The sequence below is a fragment of the Penaeus chinensis genome, chromosome 43, assembly GCF_019202785.1.
Source record: "Penaeus chinensis breed Huanghai No. 1 chromosome 43, ASM1920278v2, whole genome shotgun sequence".
Taxonomy (NCBI): domain Eukaryota; kingdom Metazoa; phylum Arthropoda; class Malacostraca; order Decapoda; family Penaeidae; genus Penaeus; species Penaeus chinensis.
Window position 1 is genome coordinate 10,005,675 of NC_061861.1, and position 7,500 is coordinate 10,013,174.

The 7,500-nt window shown below is 42.4% G+C and overlaps 1 protein-coding gene across 3 annotated transcripts in view; it reads left to right on the forward strand.

Annotated features, from left to right (window-relative positions):
- LOC125048282 (flocculation protein FLO11-like) overlaps positions 1–7,500 on the forward strand; it is a 118,012-nt gene that overhangs the window by 589 nt on the left and 109,923 nt on the right. The window lies entirely within an intron of this gene.

The following is a 7,500-nucleotide window of genomic DNA, read 5'->3' on the forward strand; positions in this document are numbered from 1 at the left end:
GGATATGCAGATGCACAAACACAGTGTGCGTGTGAACTATATTTATGTGGTCCCATATATGTATATTTAAATGTATATATGTATACACATCTATCTATCTATCTATCCATCTATATATATATAAAATATATATATAAATATATATATATACACACACACATACAGGTGTATATGTATATATATATACGCGCGCGCGCGCGCGCGCGCGCGTGTGTGTGTGTGTGTGTGTGTGTGTGTGTGTGTGTGTGTGTTTGTGTGTGTGTGTATAGTTATAGATAAATAGATAGATAGATAGTACATACACGCACACACGAATGAGTATATATATGTATATATATATAGATAGATAGATAGATAGATAGATATGCAATTAATTCCCCTTCTCATACTACAAACCTACGTGGAACAGACTGCCCTGCAATAACGGGTAAACCAGGAATAGCTCTAGACATCCTTCCGATGTCCCCCAATGCCCTCGCGGGGCGCGGCTGCGAGAAGGCGTTGCGCTCTGATGTCGCCCCCGAGGCGGTCGCACAGCCACCTTGCCCGCTCACACCTTGGGCTCTGCACGCCCCCGTTTCCCTCCACTGCGGGATGATTGCATATACATAAGGTCCATGTAAGGCCTATATACGTGTATCGTACAAGACACCTTGTATATACACACATGCATACACACACACACACACACAAGTGAGTGAGTGTGTGTGTGTATGTGTATGTGTGTGTGTGTGTGTGTGTGTGTGTGTGTGTGTGTGTGTGTGTGTGTGTGTGTCTGTGTATGCATATATATGTTTATATATAGATTGTATATATATGTATGCATATATATATATATATATATATATATCATATATAGATAGATAGATAAATAAGTACGAAAGGGACAAGGCTATAGCAAAATAATTATTTACACACACACACACACACACACACACACACACACACACATATATATATATATACACACATACATATATATACACATACATACGTGTGTGTATGTGTGTGTGTGTGTGTGTGTGTGTATGTGTGTGTGTATGTGTGTGTGTGTGCGTGTTTGTGTGTGTGTGTAGGTGTAGGTGTGTGGGCGCACACACACGCACATACACAAATATTTGTTCTCTCTTTATTGTTATTAATAGTATTAGTATTATTATTACTATTATTGTTGCTGTTGTTGTTGTTATTGTTGTTTTTATTATTGTTATTATTATTATAATAATTATTATTATTATTATTAACTCTTTTTGAATTACAATCTTTTTTTTTTTTTCATTATCATTGTCACAAATAACGTGATGTTAGTTAGTGTGTGAGATTTTTCAACATTAATTTAGGCGTGCGTGGAGGATATATTATCGCTGTCGTGTATTTAACTAAAATCCAGGAGCTCTGTTTTTTCCCCCGCAACATATATGTGTTGTGAGTGGATAACTGAAACAAAATGTGAATAAAGCACTATAGTGACTGGGCATCCCGAGGGAAAGGGCAGGGAGAGGAGGGCGAAGGGCGAGGAAAATAGAAAGAAGCAGAAAGAGCCGAGGAACACCTGTGTAAGTGTATATCGCATAAGCATCTCTTGCTATGGCCAGACTGTGTGCCGAGGACCACGTGAGGACCCATTGAACCGTTTATCCTGAGGCATCGCCCCCTCATCCGCTTCGTGACCGGCCCACGTCATGATATTGACCGGGTTCTTTCTGAGCGAAGTTATAACGACTAATTCCGGTTTTGCATGAACAGCGCTGCGTTTTATTCTTTACGCCCTTTTCCTCTTAATTGGGAAACGCAAGAGCTTAAAATATTGTTGTCTTCTTGACAAGAACTGCTTATATATATCTGCATGTATTCCATAGTTTTTGCAAACATTTTCTATTTCGTGTTGTTTGCAAAGTCACGAAACAAAGGTTTCGGACGAGTTATAGTGTGTCAACAAAGACTTATTAAACCTGCACTTCGGGTGAGCCCAGCGGCGAATGTTTATACGAAAGCACTTCTTTCTTCTTCTCTTTCCGGGTTGCTAGAAAAAATAACCATATGAAAAATTAGCTGTTTACAAAAACAAAATTTTCTTTAGTTCAGCGACCTCGCTTTGTGTCTGTGCCTGTTGACTATTGATCGCGAATCCACAGAGGAGGGAGCGACAGGTAAGGAAGGGTGAACGGGGAGAGAAGGGCGTATCGAAGAAAGTAGATACAAAATCTTAAAACGAACGCTTTGAAAATTGAGTAAGAAAACAAAACCATATGAGTAAGAAAAACAAAATATTTGTTACTAAGGAAATTTAGGTTGTAACCATTATTCCTGCTTGACTTTGCGCCCTGAGTGGGATAACCGCAGGGCACCTCCGTCCACTGAACCCTTCCGCCTCGCCCAGTAGAACGCGGCGGTCGTTCCTCAGAGTTGGAGGCCCGGGGCTCCTGAAGAGGGGGAAGGCGGCGAAAACAGGCAGTGGAGTAAAATTGAAGGGAGGCACAGAAAGATAAAGGGTGAAGTAAAAGAGAAGGAGAAAGGCTAGAATGAGAGAGGAGGGGATGGAGAGAGAGCGAGAGGGAGGAAGAAAGAGAGAGAGAGAAGAGAGAGAGAAGAGAAGAAAAGAGAAGAGAAGAGAAGAGAAGAGAAGAGAAGAGAGAGAGAAAAGAGAGAGCGAGAGAGAAGAGAGAGGGACAGAGAAAGAGAGAGAGAGATGGAAGGGAAGAGGAGAAGAGAGAGAGAGAGAGATAAGAGAAGAGAGAGAGAGAGAGAGAGAGAGAGAGAGAGAGAGAGAGAGAGAGAGAGAGAGAGAGAGAGAGAGAGAGAGAGAGAGAGAGAGAGAGAGAGAGAGGGAGAGAGAGAGAGATAGGGGGGAAGAGAAAGACTAAAGAAAGAGGGAGGATCTAGGTAAAGATGGATAAAGACAAATAAAATACAAGAAACAATGGCCTTGCTTCTGCATAGAGGAAGTGATTGAATCCGTTTTTCTTCGCTTTTAACCCAGTCATTCCTGCGTTATCTGAATGCGACATACATTCCCTCTTCAAGGTGTCACAGTGATGTCTTGACCGAGTACTTTTGACGGACCGGGAAAGTAAGAGTTAAATAGCCTTCTAGTGAAAAATAAGTTTATTTAAGTTTTTATCGCTGCAAAGTGATATTCATGTGTACACTAAAGGGCAATGCTAGTAACATTTTACTGTTATCAAACGATAGTCTTACTTAGTGGTTTTATATGAGTGAATTTAATTCTGACAGTTATTCTCACTTTTATCACGTTTTTTGTCATGTAATTCACAGTACTACCATAACCTTCGTTACGTGACTTGCAGTGTTACCATACCATAACCATTCGACTTCTAGTCCCGCTTCAGTGCAAGGTTACTTAATGAACTTTTCCTTTGATCTCTTCTTTTTCTGTGCATTAATTTGTTCCCCCGCTGTAATTAACTAGACAGTGGTGTTTTGGCTGAATATAGACCGTCCTCCCTCCTCCATTTTCTTACTATCACAGGTTCCTACTTTCTCTCTCGTTTCCAAAGTACGTTGGATGGAATAGAAAAAGTAGCTCTAAACATGTGAGATAAGACTGAAAAGAGTAAACAGAAATAGGATCCCTGTCTCGAAGAGGAGAGGAGCTAGCAGAGCAGGTGAGGCCAGGGTAGAAATAGCAGGGGGGGATAGGGTAGAGGACGAGAGGGGAGCCCTAAACGGCCAGCATGCGAGCACGACCCCAGCTTAATGTCTCTTAAAGATCGATCAGGGCTGTATTATGGAAGTTCTGTTCTGGCTGGGAAGGGAGGGAAAGAGTTAAATAAAGAAGGCGAGGGGTCAAATGAAGGAAGAAGTGGTGGGGAGAAACTAAGAAAGGAAATGAAAACAATGGGAAGAAGGAAGAGATGATGAAGTGAATAAAAGTGATAACTACAACAATAAAAGAATCGAAAACATATATTGAAGGTAGGAACAGGGAAAAGAGAGGCTGTGGTCTGCTCTTGACCCACGTGTGTTTATCGTGAACTCTAATGGGCGTCGTCATACGGGCGCGCAAGAGGAGGAGCTGCGTTTCGTGGGCTTGGGGGTTCCTCCACAGGCAGACTCATTGAGCGCTCCCACATCTAGTCAGTCTCACATACATATATGCATTTACCCGCACTCGTTCGTGTGTATGTGCGAATCCTAACTCGAACGCATGTACCGTATACAGTGCTCCATGAGAGCATGTACGCATGCATGTATATTCTCTCGTATAATTGCAAACTTGCGATCGCACGACGGTGTATAAAGACACATACATACGTATATGACTCAGTATCAAATACATGCACGCATAACACAGTAAGTATTGACTCATGCGATTCACACACGCAGAAAGTGCTTGCAATCTTCGCACAGACTAGCCCGGGGGAGAGCACGAGGGATCAGCGTGGCGGCGCCTCGGGGACGGCGTCGCTCGGCGCGTCCTCCGTTAGCAGACTGAAGTGTCTCGAGGGACGGAAGGGTGACAGAGTAATGCGAATAATGTGCGCTTGGACAGGCAGCGAGACATGCGTCATGCAACAACTTAAACAAAGAGAGTGAACGCGGTCACGCATTCTACAAGAGAGGAGGGGAGGGCAAAGGGGCAAGACTGCTGTTTAAATATATATGAGAGAGAAGAAAAATAGTCATGACCACAACCACACCTTCGCGACGCGTGTCGATCGTTCATGAAAATTGAGTCCGTGGGGAAGGAAATCGTGAATTTATGAACATTACAATACTACTTCAGAGGGCCTGTTATAATCCAGGTCTACTGGCGGAAATAAAAAGAAAGACACAGTGAAACACCTGCGTATCATCTTATGTTTCACCTCGTCAAAAATTAGCGCATCGAATACCGATCTCTCTCAATCCTCAAAACGCGGATCATCGTTGATTTTAAAACCAACCAACGAAATGAAGAAATTATTTAACAAAAAAAAAAAAAATGTAGGATTTAAAATTTCACAAGTCGTAGGCAACGTTTGCAGAGCTATTTTTAAAAGCTCCGGTAGGTTGTAAATGGAGCAGTGTTGTATCAAGCATTAGCTCTGCTCGGTCAGCATTTCTGGCCGCATTTAGTTTATTTGTGACGATTACCTTTGAGTGCTTAGCGAGTGTACGTTACGGACAGGTTGCATGTTATGGTTTACTCGTCGATATGAAAGTGGAAGGTTTCAGTATAAACAACCAGTGCGTTTATACAGATAAACGCGATTGATTTCCATCGCAAAGCTCGGGTTGCAACAACTCGGATCAAAAGAGAGAAAAAAAGGAAAACTTTGTAGCTGCGTGTTACATGGAGAGAATTTTTAAAATTTGTTTCTTTTCGTTTCTGCGCTTTAGATTTTAGTTTCCTTTAAACTGAAACATCAACAAGTGATTCGCAGATGTTATAATGCCCTTCTGTTTAAAAGGGACATTAAAAGTAATCAAAATTAATATCAAATGCAGTTTTAAAAAATCACTGCATAAGCGCCAGCAATAAATGTAGCTTAACTCTTCAACAGTAGCATGTGGGGAAGGGGGGGTCTATAAAGCCAAGCCTCGTACTTTGACCTGTGGCAGCTGACGCTCTGACCTCTCTCAGCCCCGCCCCGCTCCCCCATACGCCCCCCTTTACACCACAAGAGATGAAAATCGACAGGGAAGCTAACACAGGAAACGGAAGTGGGAGAGGGGGAGGAGAGAGGGAGAGGGAGGAGGAAGGTAATAGGCCGTGTGACAGGATGAATGAGACATGTTGCTTATGGAAGAGAGAGGAGGAAGAGGGAGAGGAAAGAACGAGCAAAGACAAGTTGGGGGGGGGGGGGGTCGTGGAGGGAAAGAAAAAGGAGCAGAAAAGGCGAATAAAATGGGAAAAGAACAAAAGTAAGATGGAGAATATGTGTGACGAAGAATGTATAGAAAACAATGACTATAACCAAAAGCAAAATGTTTCAACGAACGAAAATCGAGAATACAGAGACACCGAGAAAGGATAACGTTTTTGTTTTACCAGATGACCCAATATCACCTCTGCCTTTGTTACCACGATCTGCCGTCTATATGTAACGGTCTCTTGACTCTCCACCCTGGATGGCACGGACCAAACGGACAATAACACACTCACGCACCCACGCACGTACGGACACTCTACTGTCACGTTCACCATTAAAACAGTAAGGTGAATAGGACAATAATGATGATGATAATGATGAATGCAACTTAAAATAACAGCAGCAGTAGCAATAACCAATACAACAATAATTACGATAATGATGATCGAAATAATGATAAGAATAATGATCAACATGAGAATAACATTAATGATAATAATAATATCAGCAAAAATATTAATGGATAATTATTATATCAAGAGTAAGGATGATGATAACAATTAAGATATTGAAAAAGGATGATAACAACGAAGATTTCGGTAATAGTGTTCTGCATCGTTATTATTGCTGTTGTTTATATCATTACTAACTGTCAATATTGCATCAATATAATCATCATCATAATCATCACCACTATTACCAGTGCTAATATGAAGGTTTTTAAAATTCCATGGCGCCAGAATGAGGCTTATGGCATACCCTGCCAGCCAGTACAACAGTCACGGCCTCCCAAACGACCGGGATGTGAAAAGGTCACCAATAAGGAGTTTATGAGTAGAATTTGCTCATGAATATTAATGTTTTGAGGTCGTTGCCGGTGACTTCACCTCTAACGGCTGGTGTTCAAGGGATCCGGTATGTAATCTATATCTGGTCCATCTGTAAGTGATGAAGGCAATTTTTCGATTATTGGTTATTTAGTGACTCAGAAATTGATTTTTCCTGAAGGACCACTTCTAATGAAAAGATTCTGAGACGAGACCAGAAGCTTGGGGGTCGTCGATCGATATCATAACCGGCGCTCTATTGTTCTGCTCTAAGTTCAAAGAAATCGCTTTGTCAACCAGTTTTATTTCCATTAATCTGTTATACTAGCTGCAGAAATAATGCCGTGGTTATATTGTATTTTCCCTTCAGGTTACACCCAAAAATATGAAATGCATACATGAACTTTCCTACTCGTAAAATTACCGTTTCCGCGCAAATGCTTCGCCTGATGACAACTTCCTACTATTAACCTTTATATAAAGCTATTTCACGCGACCTAACCTGACCTGACCTCACTCTGCACGGCCCATCGATTCTCATACAGGATACAGCTACAGCCTTATAATGTGTTGAGGAAGTAGGATGATATTAGGGAAGGGGCAGCCCTCCCGTGCAGCCAAGGAGTGGCGGGAGTCGTGTGGCAGAGGCCGCGCCCGACGCCCAAACCTGTTGTTGTTGGAGGAAGAGGAGGAGGAGGGAGAAGGGTAAGGGAGGAGGGAGAGGAGGAAAAAGGAGGAGAAGGGGAGGAGGGAGAGGGAGAAGGGAAGGAGAGGAGGGAGAGGGAGAAGCAGGGGAAGAGAAGAGCAAGAGGAGGGAATGGGAGGAGACGGAGATGATGGAGAGAGAGGAGGATGGG